This window comes from Lactuca saligna, chromosome 3 (genome assembly GCF_052625555.1).
Source record: "Lactuca saligna cultivar CGN05327 chromosome 3, ASM5262555v1, whole genome shotgun sequence".
Lineage (NCBI taxonomy): Eukaryota > Viridiplantae > Streptophyta > Magnoliopsida > Asterales > Asteraceae > Lactuca > Lactuca saligna.
This window is the reverse complement of record NC_136419.1, coordinates 169,176,864-169,200,476: the sequence shown is the minus strand read 5'-3', so window position 1 is coordinate 169,200,476 and position 23,613 is coordinate 169,176,864.

The window sequence follows — 23,613 nt, the reverse complement described above, 5'->3', positions numbered from 1 at the left end:
TTAATGTTTGTCATAGATCAATGGAGCGTGTGTGGTTAACCGGCACATTGATTAGGTGATAATATTAAGAGTACCAAGTGAATTAGCATGGTTATTCACACCTTGTTTTGTGATCCTCGGCATCCCAGTCACAAAACTTGAAGGGCACAATCGAGATTGAAACATGCCATTGAAAAGTTCAATGAATCTCAAAAGAATCTAGGAATTTCAAATCCAATTAAACCTAATAAATCATTTTGTTTTCATGGTGGAAATTGGTGAATCGTCATTCACCTACCTTTCAAATATATTATTACTTAGATTACGGCATCCCTCTTCTAAGTGTAATATATTGTGATTGGATCCTAGCCTTAATATTACATTTGGGTGTCTTATTAAGGATCCTATATATATCTAATCTAAACTTACTCTCTTTTCAGATGTCTTACAATCCTAATGCTTCGGGCTCTAACCCAACTGGTTCTTTCTCTCTCATGAATCTTTGTGGGAGGGTCATCTTTGATGGTTCCAACTTCATGGATTGGATTAGGAACATCAGGATGGTTACTCGTTATGAGGAAAAAGAATATGTCCTCGATAAGGAGTTAAAAGAACTTGATGAGTCTACTGCTACTCCTGAGGAGATCGCTGAATTCAGGACTCATGAGAGAGATGCTACTAAGGTGGCATGTATCATGATGGCCACGATGACAGCCGAGCTCCAAAAGTCGTATGAAGATTTCTACCCTTTTGAGATGCACCAAGACCTGATGGAAAGGTACCATCAGAGTGCTCGTCAGGAGCGGTATGAAATAATCTCCTCCATAATAACTACCCGCATGAAGGACGGTGAATCCGTCACGGGCCACATGCAAAAGATGCAAAGGTATGTGGACCGTTTGCTGAAGCTGAATGTTAACATCCCTGAGGAGTTGGCGATTGACATCATTTTGCACTCCTTACCTTCTTGTTATGATCATTTTCGAATGACATATCATATGAACAAGGAGGAAGTTACCCTCAGCAAGCTTCAAGGACTCTTGAAGACCGCGGAATCCGGTCTTAAGGGTAAGGCGGTTGTTACCTCTACTACTCCTACTCCAACATCTACCCCTGTTTTAGCTATTGGGCAAGGCAAACGGAAGAAGAGGAAGCACCCTTCGAAGGGTACCAAGGGAAAGTCTCTTGAAGGCTCCTCATCAAAGACCAAGAGCGGTTCTGCCACTCCTTCTGCCATTCCCACGGATGTTGAATGCTTTTATTGCCATGAAAAGGCACACTGGAAGCGAAACTGCCCTAAGTACTTGCAGGATTTAAAGGATGGGAAAGTGAAACCCACCCATGCAGGTATTTACACTATATTATCTAATTACTCAACATATTCTAACTCTTGGGTGCTTGATACAGGATGTGGTATTCACATATGTTCTGATTTGCAGGGCCTAAGAAGACGTGAGAATGTGGAGCACGGGAAGATAAACTTAATCATGGGGAATAGGAAGGCTTCACCTGTTTCCAAGATTGGAGTTTATACTTTGTTGCTTAATAATGGGTTAAAATTAGATTTGAATAAATGTGTGTACTTGTCTGAAATGGCGAGGAATATTATTTCTTTTCATGCTTTGTACAAACAAGGTTTTACCTTTTCGTTTGATAATGAATGTGGTGGTATTAATGCTTTCTTTAATAATGTGTTTTATTTTAAAGCATTACCTTGTGATGGTGTGTATGAAACTGTGTCGATTGTAGACAACTTAGGAAATAATGTGTTGTATATTGATTCTTCTACTAGCCTAGATAAAGCATCATTGTGGCATTGTCGTCTTGGACATGTAAAAAAGAAACGCATAGGCCAACTCCAAAAGAGTGGAGTCTTGGAATCATTTGACCTTAAATCGGATGATAGTTGTGAATCTTGTCTACTTGGAAAGATGACAAAATCACCCTTCACCGGAACTTGTGAGAGGGGTGAAGGTTTGTTGGATCTAATACATACTGATGTATGTGGGCCATTCAAAACCTCCACAAGGGATGCTAATCGGTATTATGTGACTTTTATTGATGATTTTAGTAGATATGGGTATGTCTACTTAATCAAACATAAGTCCGAAACCTTTGAAAGGTTTAAGGAATTCAAACAGGAAGTAGAAAATCAATTGGGCAGGAACATTAAGATGCTTCGATCCGATCGAGGTGGTGAGTATCTTAGCACCGAGTTCCTTGACTATCTTAAGGAGTGTGGGATTGTCTCACAATTGACTCCTCCCAGGACACCACAACTGAATGGTGTAGCTGAGAGGCATAATCGAACCTTGTTGGACATGGTTCGCTCTATGATGAGTCGAGTTTCGTTACCAATCTCTTTTTAGGGGTATGCCTTAGAGACTGCCGCCCATATCCTTAATCTAGTCCCTACAAAGAAGGTTACCAAAACACCTCATGAGATGTGGACGGGGAAGGTTCCCAATTTGGACCACATCAAAATTTGGGGTTGCGAAGCTTTCGTGAGGCGTGAAACTCATGATAAGCTTGAACCCCGAAGCGAAAGGTGTATTTTCATCGGCTACCCACAGAAATCCTTTGGTTACCTCTTCTACAGACCCAGTGAGAAAGCGGTCTTTGTAGCACGGAGAGGGATCTTTCGCGAGAAAGAATTTATAAGCCAAGGAGACAGTGGGAGGCAGATTGATCTTGAAGAAATTCAAGAATCAATTGGTGAAGGAACCTCAGACACTAGCAATCAACCTGAGGAGGAAACTCCTATTGATCCAGCTGACGAGTCTGTACCTCCGAGGCGTTCCACACGGGTTAGGAACACACCTTCGTTCTATTATGGCTTTCATATTACTACGGAAGGTGATACGTTTATTAGTGATAGTACATTGGTAAATTTGGATGAACCCAGCAGTGTTAAGGAAGCCATGGCAGGCCCGGAGTCTACTAAATGGAAGGAGGCTATGGACAATGAGATACAGTCCATGTATGACAATCAAGTTTGGAACTTGGTTGACAATGTACCAGGCCGTAAAACAGTCGGGTGCAAATGGATCTTCAAGAAGAAGACAGACATGGAAGGAAAAGTGCATACTTATAAGGCTCGACTAGTTGCGGAGGGTTTTACTCAAACTCAAGGTATTGATTATGATGAAACCTTCTCGCCGGTAGCAAAGATTAAGTCTATTAGGGTTATGTTAGCCATTGCAGCATTTCATGATTATGAAATATGGCAAATGGATGTCAAAACCGCTTTCCTTAACGGAAAGTTGGCTGAGGATGTGTACATGAATCAGCCAGAGGGTTTTGTCAGTACAGAGTACCCTAATAGAGTATGCAAGCTTGAGAAATCCATTTATGGATTAAAACAAGCATCTTGTAGCTGGAATCTTTGTTTTGATGAGAAGGTAAAAGAGTTTGGCTTCTCGAGAAGCGAAGATGAGTCTTGCGTGTATGTCAGTGCTAGTGGGAGTATAGTTAGCTTCTTGGTACTGTATGTGGATGACATACTACTCATAGGAAATGACATCCCAACCTTGCAGGAGGTTAAGTCCTGGCTTGGGAAGTGCTTTGCTATGAAGGACCTAGGGGAGGCTACCTATATCCTAGGGATAAGGATATTAAGAGAAGGGAGTAGAAGACTAATTGGACTTAGTCAGAGTACCTACTTGGATAAGGTGTTGAAAAGGTTCAACATGGAGAATTCCAAGAAAGGAGATTTACCGATCCAAAGCAATACCAAACTAAGTAAGACTCAGAGTCCGAGTACAGAGGCAGAGATAGCTGAGATGAGCCAATTACCGTATGCTTCCGCAGTTGGCTCGATCATGTATGCTATGACATGTACCCATCCTGATGTGGCATTTACTTTGAGCATGGTCAGCTGGTTTCAGGGGAACCCTGGCAAGGCTCATTGGACCACGGTAAAGAACATTCTCAAGTACCTTAGGAGGACTAAGGATTAGATCCTTATCCTTGGTGGCAATGATGACTTGAGAGTATTAGGGTATAGTGATGCTGGTTTTCAGACTGATAGGGATAATTTCCGCTCTCAGTCAGGCTGGATCTTTACCTTAAATGGAGGGGAAATTTCTTGGAAGAGTTCCAAACAGGAGATGGTGGCTGATTCGACTTGTGAATCAGAGTATATAGCAGCGAGTGAAGCAGCAAAGGAGGCGATATGGCTAAAGAACTTCATCGGAGACCTTGGAGTTGTACCAGCTATTAAGGAACCTATAGAGATTTTCTGTGACAACAATGGTGCGGTTATCTTAGCCAAGGAACCAAGAGATCATGGCAGATCCCGACACATTGACAGAAAATATCACTTCATAAGACACAAGATTGAAGAAGGACTCCTTGTGACAAGGAGGATATCATCGGATGAGAATCCTGCAGATCCCCTTACGAAGGGACTGACGAGGGTTAAGCATTTTCAGCATGCGAGACGCATCGGGCTGAGGGATGATATTAGTTTTACAGATTAGATAGTTTTTCCTGAAACTTGTAAAATGTAATCGACGTTTGATGATGAATAAAATTTGTGATTTATTTATGAGTAAAGTGTTACTATCATTGTCAATTATTTACTATTGTTTCAGTTTTGCATGTTTTGACTTCCAGAATAATTAATTTATTCAAACCTCCACAATCGATCATACGTCGGAAGTAGGTATGAATCAAGATTGTCATGAATTGGGTTTGTAGATGCCTTAAAGGTGTTTAGACATGGCAATGGTTGCTGCAACATTCATGAGTACTCATAAGTTATGAGTATTGGTATAAACCCACGCTCACTTGTATTACTTCATGGAATTTATCTCGAGTGATCGTGAGACGATAACATCATATAAATCTTTAAACCTAGAGATATGAGTTGTTACCTATGAGTTGGTTGTGCATTGATTGCACGTAAACGCATCAGTAACTTGATGTTATAAAACGTGCCTTTGTGTACAATTCAATAAGTAGTAGAACAAGCATATCAGTCGAAGTTTATCTGTTCCTTCTAGAATTAGAAGCGATATCTGGGCCCCTCGATGATTTTGTGTTGACCCATGTACCAGGCCTGGTCAGAACTAAACCGATGTGTTCAGTGAAGTTCTTAGTCAAACAAATCGGAAAATCGAGAAACAACTGCTAGACAATAAGCAAGACATAGTTCCATGTGTTTGTCCGGCTGATATCATGAGAACAGAGGATTATGTGATCACTTATCTAAAATGGCGCTTCATAGTTCGACACCTCTTCATTATTCGAGGGAGTTTTCGAGAGCTACGATTGCTGGTTGGTTCCTGAAGTTATAGGCAAATACAGTTATTAGACTTATCCAAGTGGGAGTCTGTTGGATAAGGCGTCTAAGTCCATAACTTATTTGGTATATACTTGACCCGACCGGCATGGTCCATTTGGGTTGCATCTCATCCAAACTATTATGGATAATTTTATGAGAGTTATACACGTATGTTTATTAATATATTATGGGTTATAATATATTAATATGAAATTACGTTATTTAATTAGTTTTAGTCTTAAATTAATTATGAATTAATTTAGAGATTAAAAGGAATACTAATTAAATTATGGGCTATTTGTTTTATATAGTGTAGGCTAATACTCATTTGTTAATGGGCTAGGCTTATGTGGAAGTCTATGGATGATCCATGGAGCTTTTAACCCATGGATCCTTGGAAAGGAAAAGACATGGGTTATTAGGGTTTCACCCTAACCATGCACACTATATAAGCATGCTTACGGAGCATGAAATGGAGCCTAAAGAGAAAACTAGTGAACTAGTGTGTGTGTGCATGTGTGTGGCCGATTTTATACAAGGTGTATACTCTCTCAAAGTTTTCCAAGAGTTTGTGGTGTTTGTGATTCCATTTGAGGCATTCACACTATTGGTGCTTGGCCCTCAAACTCCTTAGAACCAAACTCAACAAAAGGTATGTAATCTCTTCTAACTCTTTTATGTTGAAATGTTCCCCATGCCATGTTAGATAGGTTATAAACCTTGGAAAATTATTATTATGCATGTATTTAGACAAACATAGATCCAAGGTTTATTAGGGTTGCATGCACACTTAGGAAGTGTTAGATTGCTCAAAACCCAACAATTGGTCGATTCGGCCAAGATTGAGGCGGTGTTGAGGTGGGAGGTACCGAGATCGCCCACAAGATCAGGAGTTTTCTAGGTTTGGCTGGATATTATCGCAGGTTTATCAAGGAATTCTCCAAGATCCCTGTGCCACTTACTAGGATGACCCGGAAGGGTGTCACGTTTTCATGGGGATCGGAGCAGCAATCCTCATTCGAGACACAACGTCAGAAATTGTGCGAGGCTCCAGTGCTTGCATTCCCGGAAGGGATGGAGGATTTTGTGGTGTACTGTGATGCCTTTATATCGGGTTTGGGGGTGGTGCTTATGCAGAGGGGTCATGTTGTTGGATAAGGTGTCTAAGTCCATAACTATTTCTGGTATGTACTTGACCCGACCCGGCATGGTCCATTTGGGTTGCATGGCACCATGCAATTGGATAGACTAAATGAGAGAAATAACACTTGGAGATTATTAATATATTATAAGTTCTAATATATTAATAATATTATTTGATTAGTTTGATCAAGAATTAATTTAGAATTAATTAAGTGATCAAAAGATAACTAATTAAATATATGGGTTGATTATGTAAATCATCCATATCTTGTATAGTGGGCTAAAAGGCTCCATGGACTATCAAGTTGGGTTCCACCCATAGGATGCTCCATGGATGCTCCATGGGAGTTACAAACCCATGGGTCATGGAAATGAAGAGTCATGACACATTAGGGTGTAACCCTAGATGTGTCAACACTATATAAGTAACATGTTCTCCACCTAAAATCGGCTACACTAAGAATCAAGAGGGCTTGGCCGATTTTGAAGAAGTGAGTATTCTCTCATAAGTTCTTCCAAGAGCATTTGGTGTTGTGTGAAGCATTTGAGGCATCACACTTGGGGTGCTAGGCTCACAAGGTTTCAAGGAACACAAACAACAACAAGGTAAGTTATTCTATCTATACTTTAAGTTAAAATTGTTCCCCATGTATGCTAGATAGGAATATAACCTTGGAATTCAACTTTGCATGACAATTAGACAAACATAGATCCAAGGTTATTAGGGTTGCATGTACACTTAGGAAGTGTTAGAATGCTCAAAACCCATTAGTGGTATCAGAGCCTAGGCTTGTTTGCTCTTATTTGTGCTTAAAAGTTGAAAACAGAATCGGAAATTTTGCTGTCTGCGAATGGACTCGTCGAGTCTATAGGGGGGACTCGTCGAGTCCATGAGTATCTTCAACCAACTCGGCGGGTCAGTTTATGCACTCGGCGAGTAGGGTCGACTGAGTGCAGATTTTCGATTCAGTTGCTGGAAATGAATTAGAAACATTACCCTAAACTGTTTTGGTAATTGAAAAACTTGTTTTTTGGTGGTGTAATGTCTTTGCTAATTCATTTACAACAACTAGTTATCAAAATTACAAAGTTTTATGTAATTTTTGATTGTGTTCATATTCATGTTCTTGTTCTTATGATGTTTTAGATGATCATAGGAATTATTTGTAACCTATTTGGTAGTTTAATTCTTGATCATAATGTGTTTTAATGGAGTCCATAACTTATCCTTAAGTTATGGAAAACCAAGAGTCACTTGAGTTAAAACCATTAAGAAAACACAAGAGTTAGAAAAATGAAGAGTCTTCATTTTATTACTCTATTAAACTCATAAGTTACAAGAAATGAAAAGTTTTGAAAGTTACAAAACTTGCCCTCAAGTTTTGGAACAAGTAAAGTTAAGTTAAAACTTTAAGTTCCAACCCCTAGAATTTTAAAAGTTAAAATTCAACCCTTATACTTATATTATGATTTAATAATTATATATATATATATATATATATATATATATATATATATGTATAAGAATAAAGTCGTCTGACCGCTAGTACGCCTCATTCACGAAGCCGATCTATAAGGAGGGTATAAGGTTGTTGCCTATAAAATGGTGACTTAATGGGTGAATATTCTCACCCACCGCTTGCTTGACTGGTGGAGGGTCGTTAGCCGAACGGGTAAGATAAGGACTTATAAATTCTCATTCAAAGTATGATGAATATAATAAAGTAACTAAATGTTTATTAAATTCCCAATCTTAGTTACTTTAGGAAAAATGTGAATAAGGTGCTAATCCATGAAATTACACTTTACACTTTGTCTAAGTCGTTGGTGGAGCGTGTGTGGTTAACCGGCACACTAACTTGGACTTAACAAGGTAGGTAAAGGGTGACTTAAGGTTTATTATAGTATCGGTGGAGCGTGTGTGGTTTACCGGCATATCGATTGAGTGATAAACTTTAAGGGTACCAAGTGATTTGCATGGTTACTTCACACCTCGTTTTGTGATCCTCGGCATCCCAGTCACAAAACCTGGAGGGCACTCCCGAGATTGAAACATGCCTTTGAAAAGTTCATTGGATCTCAAAGAATCTAGGAATTTCTAAAACCAATAAAACTAAATATCTAATATTTCGGTTTTCGTGGTGGAAATTGGTGAATCGTCATTCACCTACCTTTCAAATATGGTATAGCTTAGATTACGGCATACCTCTTCTAAGTTATATTATATTGTGATTGGATCCTAGCCTTAATAGTACATTTGGGTGTATTATTAAGGACTCTCTTAAATCTAAACTAAACTTGTTCTTCTCTTTCAGATGTCTTCAAACAATGCTTCTGGCTCGAATCCTAATGGCTCCTTTACTCTTATGAGTTTGTGTGGGAAAGTCACCTTTGATGGATCCAACTTCAATAAATGGATCAGAAACATCAGGATGATTACCCGCTACGAGGACAAAGAATATGTCCTTGACAAGGAGCTTAAGGAAATTGACGAGTCCATTGCAACTCCCCAGGAGATCGCTGACTTTCATACTCATGAAAGAGATGCAATCAAGGTTGCTTGCATTATGTTGGCCACCATGACAGCTGAACTCCAAAAGTCTTATGAAGACTTCTACCCTTATGAAATGCACCAAGATTTGATGGAAAGATACCATCAAAGTGCACGACAAGAGAGGTACGAAGTCATCTGCTCCATGATAACAACCATGATGAAGGACGGAGAGTCCGTCACGAGCCACATGCAGAAAATGCAAAGGTATGTGGATCGTTTGCTGAAGCTCAATGTGAACTTCCCTGAGGAGCTTGCAATAGATATCATTTTGCACTCCTTACCATCGTGCTATGATCAATTCCGCATGACATATCACATGAACAAGGAAGAGGTCACCCTCAGCAAACTTCAGGGACTTCTCAAGACCGCAGAAACAGGTCTTAAGGGGAAGTCGGTTGCTATCACTCCTACTCCAGACTCAACTCCGGTCTTGGCAATCGGGCAAAGTCGAGGGAGGAAGAGAAAGAGATCTTCAAAGGGTACCAAGGCTCGGACCCTTGATGGCTCTTCTTCAAGTGGAACCAAGAAAGGTTTCATTACTCCTTCTTCTGACCCAAAAGAGGCTGAATGCTTCTATTGCCATGAAAAAGCTCATTGGAAGCGGAACTGCCCAAAGTACCAGCAGGATGTGAAGGATGGGAAAGTCAAACCCAACCATGCAGGTATTTACACTATCATTTCTAATAACTCACCCCATTCGAAATCTTGGGTCCTTGATACCGGTTGCGGTATTCATATTTGTTGTGACTTGCAGGGACTAGGAAGAAGTGAGAATGTGGAGCAAGGAAGAATAAACTTAATCATGGGGAATAGGAAAGTCGCACCTGTCACCAAGATTGGAGTTTATATTTTATCGCTAAGTAGTGGGTTAAATTTAGATTTGAATAAATGTTGTTATTCACCAGAAATGGCAAGAAATATTATTTCCTTTCATGCATTGTACAAACAAGGTTTCACCTTTTCGTTTGATAATGAAGTTGGTTCGATTAATGCTTTCTTTAATAATGTACTTTATTTTAAAGCATTACCTTGTGATGGTGTATATGAAACTGTATCTGTTGTAGATAACTTAGGAAATAATGTTTTGTGTATTGATTCTACTAATAATAATAACTTGGATAAAGCATCATTATGGCATTGTCGTCTTGGACATATAAGCAAGAAACGCATAGGCCAACTCCAAAAGGATGGAGTCTTGGAGTCGTTTGACCTAAAGTCAAATGATAGTTGCGAATCATGCTTACTTGGAAAAATGACAAAGTCACCCTTCACAGGCTTGTGTGAAAGGGGTGAAGGTTTGTTGGACCTTATACACACGGATGTGTGTGGACCATTCAAACATGCCACAAGAGATGCTAATCGTTATTATTTGACTTTTACTGATGATTACAGTAGATATGGATATGTCTACTTAATCAAGCATAAGTCAGAGACTTTCGAGAAGTTTAAGGAATTTAAACAGAAAGTCGAGAATCAATTGGGCAGGAACATTAAGATGCTTCGATCCGATCGAGGTGGTGAGTATCTTAGTTCAGAGTTCCTCGACTATCTAAAGGAATGTGGGATTATCTCACAATTGACACCTCCCAGGACACCACAGTTGAATGGTGTGGCTGAGAGGCGTAATCGAACCTTGTTGGACATGGTTCGTTCCATGATGAGTCGAGCTTCGCTACCAATCTCATTCTGGGGGTATGCCTTAGAGACTGCCGCCCATATCCTTAATCTAGTCCCTACAAAGAAAGTTGCCAAAACTCCTCACGAGATGTGGACTGGTAAAGTACCTACACTAGACCAGATCAAGATTTGGGGCTGCGAGGCTTTCGTGAGATGCGAGACTCATGATAAGCTCGAACCCCGAAGCGAGAGGTGTATTTTCATCAGCTACCCATAGCAATCCTTTGGTTACCTCTTCTACAGACCTAGTGACAATGTGGTCTTTGTAGCAAGAAGAGGAGTCTTTCGAGAAAGAGAGTTTATAAGCCAAGGAGACAGTGGGAGGCAAGTTGATCTTGAAGAAATTCAAGAGTCAAGTAGTGAAGGAACTTCAAACTCTAGCCCTCAACTTGAGGAGGAAACTCCTGTTGAGCCAATTGACGAATCTGTACCTCTGAGGCGTTCCACGAGAGTTAGGAGTGCACCTGAGCATTACTATGGATTCCATATTACTGCAGAAGGTGAGACACTTATTAGTGATGAGACACTAGTAAGTCAAGATGACCCTAACAGCTACGAGGAAGCCATGGCAGGCCCCGAGTCTGCTAAATGGAAAGAGGCTATGGATAGCGAGATACAATCCATGTATGACAATCAAGTTTGGAACTTGGTTGAGAATGTACCAGGTCGAAAGACTGTAGGGTGCAAATGGGTCTTCAAGAAGAAGACCGACATGGATGGTAAAGTACACACTTATAAGGCTAGACTGGTTGCAAAGGGCTTCTCTCAAATTCCTGGAGTGGATTATGATGAGACCTTTTCTCCGGTAGCCAAGATTAAGTCTATTCGGGTTCTGTTAGCCATAGCCGCATTTCATGACTATGAAATTTGGCAAATGGATGTCAAAACCGCTTTCCTTAATGGGAAGTTGGCTGAAGATGTTTACATGAGTCAGCCAGAGGGTTTTGTCAGTAACGAGTACCCTAACAGAGTGTGTAAGCTTGAGAAATCCATTTATGGATTAAAGCAAGCACCTCGCAGATGGAATCTTTGCTTTGATGAAAAGGTCAAGGAATTTGGCTTTTCTAGGAGTGAAGATGAATCTTGTGTATATGTCAAGGCTAGTGGGAGTATAGTTAGCTTTTTGGTATTGTATGTGGATGACATACTACTCATAGGAAACGACATTCTAACCCTGCAGGAAGTAAAGTCCTGGCTTGGAAAGTGTTTCGCTATGAAGGACCTTGATGAAGCTGCCTATATTTTGGGGATAAGGATCTTGAGAGATCGGAGTAAAAGACTAATTGGACTTAGTCAAAGTACCTACTTGGAGAAGGTTCTGAAGAGATTCAGAATGCAAGACTCCAAGAAAGGAGAGTTGCCCATCCAGAGTAGCGCCAAGATGAGTAAGACACAAAGCCCTAGCACTGAGGCTGAGATAGCAGAAATGAGTCGAGTACCTTATGCTTCGGCGGTAGGATCGATCATGTATGCTATGACGTGTACTCGACCTGATGTAGCCTTTGCCTTGAGCATGGTTAGCAGGTTTCAGGGGAACCCTGGCAAGGCACACTGGACTGCGGTAAAGAATATTCTCAAGTACCTACGAAGGACTAAGGACTGGGTCCTTAACCTCGGTGGGAGTGATGACTTGAGAGTTGTAGGGTATAGTGATGCTAGCTTCCAGACTGATAGGGATAACTTCCGCTATCAGTCGGGCTGGGTCTTTACCCTAAATGGAGGAGCAATTTCTTGGAAGAGTTCCAAGCAAGAGACAGTGGCAGATTCTACTTGTGAATCAGAGTATATTGCAGCTAGCGAGGTAGCAAAGGAGGCTTTATGGCTGAGGAACTTCATTGGAGACCTTGGAGTTGTACCAGCTATTAAAGAGCCAATGGAAATTTTCTGTGATAGTGAAAGTGCTGTTGCGTTAGCCAAGGAACCAATGGATCACGGGAGATCCAGACACATCGACAGAAAATACCATTTCATCAGACATCGGATCGAAGAAGGACTCCTCGTGGCAAAGAGGGTATCATCAGATGAGAATCCGGAAGATCCCCTCACGAAGGGACTGACTCGGGTTAAGCATCTCCAGCATGCTCGGAGCATAGGGCTGAAGGATGATATTAGATTTAGTAGTTAGATAATCTCGAAATTTGTAAAGTGTAATTGACATTTGATGATGAATAAAAGTGTTTTATTTATGAGTAAAGTGTTGCTATCTCTTGTCGATCGTTTACTATATTTCTTTTGCATGTTTTGACTTCCAGAATAATTTTGTTTGGTATAACATATTATTCAAACCTCCACAGTCGGTCATATGTCGGAAGTAGGTATGAATCAAGATTGTCATGTTTGGTTGTAGAGGTCTGGGACAAGGCTACAACAATCATGAGTGCTCATAAGTTCTGAGCATTGGACTCAACCCACGCTCACTGGAATCACTTCATGGAATTCTATCTCGAGTGATCGTGAGACGATAATATCATATAAGTCTTTAAACCTAGAGATATGATTTGTTACTTACAAGTTGGTTATGCATTGATTGTACGAAAAACGCATTGGTAACTCGATGTTATAAAATCATGCTCTTATGTGTAATTCAATGAGTAGTAGAACAAACATATGAGTCGAAGTTTATCTGTTCCTTCTTGGATTAGAAGCTGATATCTGGGCCCCTCGATGATTTTGTTTTGACCTATGTACCGGGCCCGGTCAGAACTAAATTGATGTGTTCAATGAAGTTCTTTGTCAAACAAATCGGAAATCGGGAAACAAATTGTTGGACAATAAGTAAGACATTGTTCCATGTATTTGTCCGACTGATATCTAGAACAGAGGATTATATGATCACTTATCTTAAATGGCGTACCATCATTTTCTCAGTTTCGAGAAACCTTGTAAAGAGCTATGATTGCCGATCGGTTCCTGAAGTCATACTTTCAGTAATAGTTATTAGACTTATCCAAGTGGGAGACTGTTGGATAAGGTGTCTAAGTCCATAACTATTTCTGGTATGTACTTGACCCGACCCGGCATGGTCCATTTGGGTTGCATGGCACCATGCAATTGGATAGACTAAATGAGAGAAATAACACTTGGAGATTATTAATATATTATAAGTTCTAATATATTAATAATATTATTTGATTAGTTTGATCAAGAATTAATTTAGAATTAATTAAGTGATCAAAAGATAACTAATTAAATATATGGGTTGATTATGTAAATCATCCATATCTTGTATAGTGGGCTAAAAGGCTCCATGGACTATCAAGTTGGGTTCCACCCATAGGATGCTCCATGGATGCTCCATGGGAGTTACAAACCCATGGGTCATGGAAATGAAGAGTCATGACACATTAGGGTGTAACCCTAGATGTGTCAACACTATATAAGTAACATGTTCTCCACCTAAAATCGGCTACACTAAGAATCAAGAGGGCTTGGCCGATTTTGAAGAAGTGAGTATTCTCTCATAAGTTCTTCCAAGAGCATTTGGTGTTGTGTGAAGCATTTGAGGCATCACACTTGGGGTGCTAGGCTCACAAGGTTTCAAGGAACACAAACAACAACAAGGTAAGTTATTCTATCTATACTTTAAGTTAAAATTGTTCCCCATGTATGCTAGATAGGAATATAACCTTGGAATTCAACTTTGCATGACAATTAGACAAACATAGATCCAAGGTTATTAGGGTTGCATGTACACTTAGGAAGTGTTAGAATGCTCAAAACCCATCACATGTGACAGCGTATGCTTCGAGGAAGTTGAAGCCTCATGAGTCGAGATATCCCACCCACGACTTGGAATTGGGGGCTGTTTTGTTTGCCCTCAAGATCTGGCGGAATTATCTTTATGGAGTTCGTTGTACCATCTACACGGACCATAAGAGTCTGAAGTACTTGATGGATCAGCCAAATCTGAATATGCGACAGAGGAGATGGTTGGATGTGGTGAAGGATTACAATTGTGAGATCATGTACCACCCGGGCAAGGCTAATGTGGTTGCCGACGCGTTGAGCCGTAGGGCAGAAAGCGCCCCGATCCGAGATATTTGTATGAGGTTGACGGTAATGATCCCGATTTTGGATGCTATTCGAGGAGCTCAGGCTGAGGCTGCGAAGCCAGAACATCAGAAGAAGGAGCGGGTTGTAGGTCAGTATCAGGATTCGTCACGGATGGTCGAGGCGTTATGACTTTTTAGGGTCAGATTTGGGTACCGTTTGTGGGCGGTGCGCTTACTATTTTGATGGAGGAAGCACATCGATCGAAATTCTCGATTCATCCCGGTGCTGCAAAAATGTATTTGGATCTAAGGAAGGAGTACTGGTGGCCCTGTATGAAGAGGGATGTCGCTTGGTTTGTCGAGAGGTGCTTGACTTGTCAGTAGGTCAAGGTCGAGCACCAGTGACCGCACGGTAAGATGCAACCGCTAGATATTCCCGAATGGAAGTGGGAACAAATCACTATGGATTTCATCACCAAATTACCGCGGACTGAGAGGGGAGTCGATGCGATTTGGTTGATCGTGGATAGGCTGACGAAGAGCGCTCATTTTCTAGCCATTAGCGAGAGCTCTTCTGCGAAGAAGTTGACAGAGTTATATGTGAGGGAGGTAGTATCGTGGCATGGAGTGCCGATCTCGATTATTTCGGACCATGATGTGCGTTTCACTTCCAGGTTCTGGAAGAAGTTTCATGAGGAGTTGGGTACTAGGTTACATTTTAGTACCGCATATCATCCCAGACAGATGGGTCGGAGTGAGCGGACGATTCAGACGCTCGAGGACATGCTTCGGGCATGTGTGTTGGATTTCGGAGGGAGCTGGGACACCTATCTACCTTTAGTAGAGTTCTCGTATAACAACAGCCATCATTCGAGCATTGGTATGCCACCCTTTGAGCTGTTGTATGGGCGGAGGTGTCACACCCCCATCTGTTGGGGTGAGGTAGGGCAGCGGGTTATGGGTAGCACGGGGATCGTACTCCAGACGACTGAGCAGATTCAGCTAGTCAGGCAGAGGTTGTTGACCGCTCAGAGCCAACAGAAGAGTTATGCATATAGACGCCGGTCCGAGCTTGAGTTTCAGGTCGGTGATCTTGTACTCCTGAAGGTCTCTCCTTGGAAAGGAGTGATTCGATTCAGGAAGAGGGGCAAATTGGGGCCCTGATATATTGGTCCTTTCCGTGTGATTGCGAGGGTAGGCCGGGTAGCCTACCGTTTAGACTTGCCAGCGGAGTTGGGGCAGATTCACGACACTTTCCATGTGTCGCAGTTGAGGAAGTGTATAGCTGACGAATCGACAGTGGTTCCATTAGGGGATATTCAGGTGGATGCGAGCCTAAATTATGCTGAGAGACCAGTAGCCATCAGAGATCGGAAGATCAAGGTTTTGAGGAACAAGGAGGTACCCCTGGTATTGGTTCAGTGGCAGCATCGGAAGCGATCAGAGATGACCTAGGAGCCGGAGTGTGAGATCCGTGAGCAGCATCTGGAGCTATTTGCATAGCGGGACTTCCAGGGCGAAGTCTTGCTCTAGTGGGGGAGAATTGTAATAGCCCGGATCTCCAGGTATCTTTACTTTCATATTTTTGGTATTCTGTGAGGGGACTCGGCGAGTTGGAGGTCGAACTCGCCGAGTTGGGTCGCGGTTTTGGACGGAGGTTCGCGTCCGGACTCGGCGAGTCAGCGCTGCTTAATTAAACCCTAATTTCCCGGTCCTAAGCCCTATTTAAAGGACCTTATGGCCCTTCATTGCGGCCACCTTGAGCCTTGAGTGCACCCAAGCGGCTGAGAGACCTTGTGAGTGAGATAAGAGGCTATTTGTTCATCAATTTGTGTGTTATTGCAAGAAAGGAAGGAGAAGATCAAGCTTGAAGAGTTGGGGAGCTTGGATCTGCTTCTATTTCATCAAGGGAACCTTCTTGAGGTAACTTTTAGAGCTAAACTTCGTGTTTTGGTTGATGTGTCAAATCTAGGGTTTCTTCTTGCCTTATTTGGCTTGGATTTGAAGTATGAAAGGTCCCATGGAGATATGGAACCTAGATCTGGACCTTAGCAGGTCCAGAAGGCCCCAAATGATATGTTTTATGTCCATTCTTTTGAGTTGGAAGCTAGCGTCGCCATATTAGAGGTTATTTCCCCAAAAAGAGCCTTGTATGTGTTGCATGACATCCAAGACTGAGACTTTACGTGATAAATGAGCTTGGGAAGGCCAGATCTATGTGTGTATGGAACGGATATGACCGCAAAAGTAAGTTTTAGCTGATGAATGGCATGGACTCGCCGAGTCTGAAGAACAGACTCGACGAGTGGCTTGAAGATTGTCCTTAAAACCACCCAGTCTGTAGTCATGCCGAGTTGTGGGTGACTCAGTGAGTCACAAAGAGTTAGAAAGGTATTTGACAGGTGGACCAAGTCGGGTTGGGACTCGCCGAGTTGTCCTTGCGACTCGGCGAGTTGAGTCGTGGTGGCCCCGTGATTCATGCCCAGGTGGAACTCGTCGAGTTAGGGGAGTACTCGACGTGTCAAAGGGAAAATCCTTGCGAGTTGGTGAAAACGCGTAGACTCGCCGAGTCACTCTAGTGCGCTCGCCGAGTCCGGTTAATTTGACCAAAGACTGTTGACCAAGTTGGTCAGGGTTGACTTGATAAGGATGGTCAACTTTAGTGGTACAAGTAATAATTATAGATATATGATGTCATAGGAGGATTACAGCTCGAGGGTTCGAGCACGAGTGATTTCCAGGGTTCACGAGATATCGAGACATACGAGGTGAGTCTTCTCACTATACTGTACCCGAAAGGGTTTGACTATGTGACCAGTAGGTCGAATATGATATGAGATGTATGCATTATGTGTGATAAGTTATTCGTTATATGTGCCATGTATGATATGCTTGTTATGGGCCGGAAGGCATTATGTTATGGGCCGGAAGGTGTTGTAAAATGGACCGTAAGGTTGACGTGGGTAGGACCGAAAGGTTTACCCAGTTGGGACGGAAGTCCCCTGAGACACATGGACCGGAAGGTCAGGGCCTGGAAAGGCGTATGTGCGTAGGTTGTATTTTGGGGAACTCACTAAGCATTTATGCTTAAAGTTGTTGTGTTATGTCTTTCAGGTACTAGCGAGGACCGTGGGAAGGCGCCGGCGTGATCGTACAAACACTCGGGGAAAACTATTTTGTGATCTTTGATTATGTAATCGGTCGTGACAATATTATTTACATTGGAACTTAAATTATTACTTGATGTTTTGATGTTTGTAAATGAAAAAAAAATGGTTTAAAATTTACGTCGTTACACGCAGCCTCAGCCTGAGCTCCTCGAATAGCATCCAAAATTGGGATCATTACCGTCAACCTCATACAAATATCTCGGATCGGGGTGCTTTCCGCCCTACGGCTGAACGCGTTGGCTACCACATTAGCCTTGCCCGGGTGGTACAGGATCTCACAATCGTAATCCTTCACCACATCCAACCATCTCCTCTGTCGCATATTCAGATTTGGCTGATCCATCAAGTACTTCAGACTCTTATGGTCCGTGTAGATGGTACAACGAACCCATAAAGATAATGCCGCCAGATCTTGAGGGCAAACAAAACAGCCCCCAATTCCAGGTCGTGGGTGGGATATCTCGACTCATGAGGCTTCAACTGCCTCAAAGCATACGCTATCACATGCTCCCTCTGCATAAGCACCGCCCCTAAACCTGATATAGATGCATCACAGTACACCACAAAATCCTCCATCCCTTTCGGGAGTGCAAGCACCGGAGCCTCTCACAATTTATGACGAAGGGTCTCGAATGAGGACTGCTGCTCCGGTCCCCATGAAAACGTAACACCCTTCCGGGTCATCCTGGTAAGTGGCACGGCGATCTTGGAGAAATCCTTGATAAACCTTCGATAATATCCAGCCAATCCCAGAAAACTCCTGATCTCAGTGGGCGATCTCGGCACCTCCCACCTCAACACCGCCTCAATCTTGGCCGGGTCGACCAATATCCCTTTGTGGTTAACAAGATGCCCATGGAATTGGACCTCTCGTAACCAGAAATCACACTTGGAGAATTTGGCATACAGCCTCTCCGATCTCAATACCCAAAGTATTTCCCTCAAATGCTCCTCATGCTATTCCATAGACCTCGAATACACCAAAATATCATCAATGAATACGATCACTAAGCGATCCAACATCGGCCTGCACACCCGGTTCATAAGATCCATGAACAGGGTCGGGGCATTGGTGAGCCCAAAAGGCATCACCATAAACTCATAATGTCCAGAACGAGTTCTGAATGTAGTCTTCTGAATATCTTCCTCCCGAACCCTCATCCGATGATAACCCGACCTCAATTCTATCTTGGAGAACCAAGATGCCCCCTACAACTGATCGAACAGATCGTCAATCCTAGGTAACGGATATTGGTTCTTAACCGTCAACTTGTTCAACTCCCGGTAATCGATACACATCCGGTGTGAACCATCCTTTTTCTTGATGAACAAAATCGGCGCTCCCCAAGGTGAGCTACTCGGTCGAATAAACCCCTTCCCCAACAGCTCCTGAAGCTGCGAGGATAACTCTTGCATTTCCGGTGGAGCGAGACGATAAGATGCCTTGGCGATGGGTGCCGCTCCCGGAATCAAATCGATACAGAACTCCACTTGCCTTTCCGGAGGCACACATGGTAACTCTTTGGGGAACACATCCGAAAACTCTCATACAACAGGAACGTTGTCAACCGAATTGGGCCTCCCCGCTGCCACTCGAGTATCCATAACGTAGGCTAAGAATCCATTGCAGCCCTGCTGCAAACTCTGCCTCGCCCTGGCAGCCGAACAAAACGCCGATCAACACCGGGTCCCCTCGCCATACACCGTAAGCACTCCCCCACTAGGGTCTCCGATAGTCACCAGCTGTCTCTCGCATTCAATGACTGCCCCAAACTTACTCAACCAGTCCATGCCCACGATGATGCAGACATCCCCCATCACTATAGGAACCAAGTCTATATGGAATTTGACCCCAAAAATCTCGAGCACACATCCTCGAATCACGTCAATGGCGTATACTGCTTTCTTATCCGCTATAGAAACTCGCAGGGGTCGACTCATCACCTCCCGATCAATATCGATGTGCTGGCTAAAAGCCAACGATACAAAAGACCGATTCGTACCCGAGTCAAATAATTCCAAAGCAGGTACAGAATTCACAAGAAAAGTACCTACGCATATCATAATATAAGCACAATACCTTATCATAAAAGTAAATACACGAAAGAATACAGACCAGCTACGACATCAGGCGCCACGCGAACCTCCTCCGCAGTCAACTGGAAAGGTCCTCCACGGGGCTTCGGAGCCTCGGCCTGCACTGGCCGAGTCTCGGTAACCCTGGAAGCAGGCGTAGAACCCTGGTGAAGCTGGGGGCACTCGGCCTTCCAGTGGCCGGTCTGGTTGCAATGAAAGCAAACCATAAATCCCTTGGGGAAATCCCTAGCAATGTGCCCCTCCTTGCCACACTTGTAGCAAGCACCCGATTCACATGCCCCCTCGTGACCCTTGCCGCACTTTCCGTAAGTGAGGCCCTTCTGACCTCCCGATCTCGAATCGGCGGACTTGGTCCGCTTGGCTGTCGGGTGAGACTGAGCTGGACGCCGATCCACCCGTTGAGACTCGGCCTCCTCCCTGGCCTGGGTCTCCAACTCGATCTCACGCTTCCTGGCATTCGCCTGAAGCTCAGCAAAAGTCTGGTATGACGAGTTCGATACGAACTCCCGGATATCCCTCCTCAGCACACCCAAATACCAACTCATCCGAGCCTACTCCATGGACACCTGCTCAGGGCAAAACATCACCCTCTCATGAAACTTCCACGTGATCACCGTGACAGAATCATTACCCTGCTTGAGGGTCAAGAACTCCTGAACCAACCGTTCCCTCTCCACCGGGGGAATGTACTCATCTCTGAACATAGTAGTAAACCTCTCCCAAATCACAGCTGAAACCTCTGCCAGAGTGAAGTTCTCCGTCACGAACTTCCACCAATCCTTTGCTCCCAGGCGGAGCTGGTTCAAGGGGAACCGTACCCTTAGATGCTCCGGACATGAACAAGTGTAGAAGCATCCCTCGATATCAGCAATCCATCTCATCGCAGCGATCGGATCCTGCGTCCCGTCAAACTCAGGTTGCTTCGTGTTGCTGAACTCCTGGAACAGCAACGAGTCACCTCCCTGTGGTCTGGCAGCAGCCACAGCTGCGGTAGCTGCAACGGCTGCGACCTCAGTCACCGCGGCGTACCACTCATCAAAAGTCTCCATCAGTGTGGTCTTAATAGACCCAAACATATCCGGAATCTCAGCCCGGATCGCTGCAACCACCTCCTCATGAATCATCTGACGAAGCTCCTCGTCACTCACACTGCTCGTACCAGGTCTGTGGCGTGGTCCAACCATGATGCCTCGGAAATACAACATAGAAATATTAGAGACTCTATCGAGCATAATCGCACTCGATAACGCAACCCTACTCAGTCTCCGATACCCAGGATTCTTACTTGGGTTGCCCACTGACCCGGTGTCTTCAGAAGTACGAGCCCAATACTACCAACTACACCGCATCAGCGTTCACCCCAAGTCCTCCTCCCCAAAACCCGGATCATGAGTACTCTATTCTTGCCATGCACTAGCTACCCACTCGCTCTCAAAGCACCTCATAGTAGCAGATTTCCCTAGACTAATGCATCACAAATCAAAACATTTTCTAGTCCTAATATGAATACCTAGTCTACTAGCATGCATATCATATCATATCATATCTCATAACACATATTGTAAGAGTAATTTGGGGAGTTTACCATTCGGGCGTTGGCTGACCATACACACTTCTTCTTCTTTGGTTGTTTCAAAATCGCTTATCAAATCTTTTATTGATTTTATTAATTAAAAATTTCTCAAATCCCCGGTTTGAGTTCAGTTACGCCCGAAGGTGTATCCGAATCCCTCAAACCAAGGCTTTGATACCAACTTGTAAGAATGTAAATTTTAAAACCAATTTTTCATTTTTGTAAACATCAAAACATCGATTAACATTTCAAATTCAAACGTAAACAATATTGTCACAATGAAATACATCCCAAAGATCATAAAATAGTTTTCCCCCGAAAATGTGTACGATCACGCCGGCGACTTCCCACGGTCCTCGCTAGTACCTGAAACACATCACACAACAACTGTAAGCATAAATGCTTAGTGAGTTCCCCAAAATACAACCTACGCACATACGCCTTTCCAGGCCCTGACCTTCCGGTCCAGGTGTCTCAGGGGACTTTCGTCCCGACTAGGTAAACCTTCCGGTCCTATCCACGTCAACCTTACGGTCCACATCACAACGCCTTCCGTCCCATAACATATTGGCCTTCCGACCCATAATATAATGTCTTCCGGCCCATATCAAGCATATCATACATGGCACATATAACGAATAACTTATCACACATAACACATATATCTCATAGCATATCCGACCTTCCGGTCACACAATCAAACCCTTCCGGGTACAGTATAGTGAGAAAACTCACCTTGTGGAAAGTCTAAGATCTCGCGTCCTCGCTATCACCAAATCCAAACGCCGACTCTACCTCGCCTAAGCATAAAAATATCATTTAATACACAAAGACTTCCACCACTACAACTTTACCCCTTATTATCATTCCTCAGAGGGTAAAAGACCATTTTACCCTTCCTTCACCTAAAGTCATCATGTTAACCAAAACCCTAAAAGTCAACAAAAGTCAACCCTGAGAGTACGCGGGGCGTACTGCTAGATGTACGCGGGGCGTACATCGCCAACCCCCTGGATTGGGGTCTCCACCCAGTACGCTGCGCGTACTGGTAGTTACGCCCAGCGTAACCATCAGAATCAGCCACTCTTCATTTCTGGTCTTAATCGGTTAAGCCATTACTCCAACTTATAGATCCGACTCATTTAGTGTGTCTAAAACCATAAAGTCGAGACCTTTAAGCCTTGGCATGGCTGTAAAGGCTCCAACATCACATAACAACACTCTATTCAAACTCATGGACCTAGATCTCATGCATGGTGCAATACCCACGTCCAAGATGTCATTTTTATGAGTCTACAACTGCAATAGATCAGGAACATGAAGTATCTAAGCTTATGGAGGTCATTTGCACAAAAAGTCTCCACCTTTGGGACTTAAACCCTAGAAAATGATACTTTAAGCATACAACATGAACCAAGTGACAAGATCCGAACTTTATACCTGATAATGAAGCTTTAGCCCTTGTAAAGCTCAGATCTACGCTTGAGCACCACTTCTAGCCTCTCCAACAAGCTCTTCTTCGCCTTTGCAACCTTGGAATGGCAGCACCAAGCTTAGAATACACACACAATGGCTAAAGAACGAATGCACACAATTCTAGGGTTTCACTCTGAGGGATGGTGGCTGAGAAGTCCAGCCACACATTCCTATTATAGCCCCTCCAAAGGAAATTAGGGTTTGAATCTGAATAAGTTACGTCGGGCGTAACCTTGGGTACGCCCCGCGTACTTCATGGTGGACGCGTCCAAATAAGGCGCGCGAGTACGCACAGCGTACACCTTGTACGCCCAGCGTACTCGCCTACCATGAAAACCCTAAATTAACAATTTAATCCAAAACAAAAGAATACCTGGATTTCGGGCTGTTACAGAATCCCAATTGACTTTGATTACTCTTGATTATCGACTCGTATTTGTTTACTTGGATTGATGATAGGCCTAATAAATGAGGAGAAGAGGATTACAAATCCTACTAATCCTACATATTATTTAAGGCTATTGGATATGTGAAGGATACGCTGGCCCATTTCGCATTTGATTCACTTGGACCTTACTAGAAATGCTAATGGGTGACTAAGCCCCAATAGCACTTAAAAGCCATTGAGTGTCCCTTAAACATGAAATTGCATCATAGAAGGACCA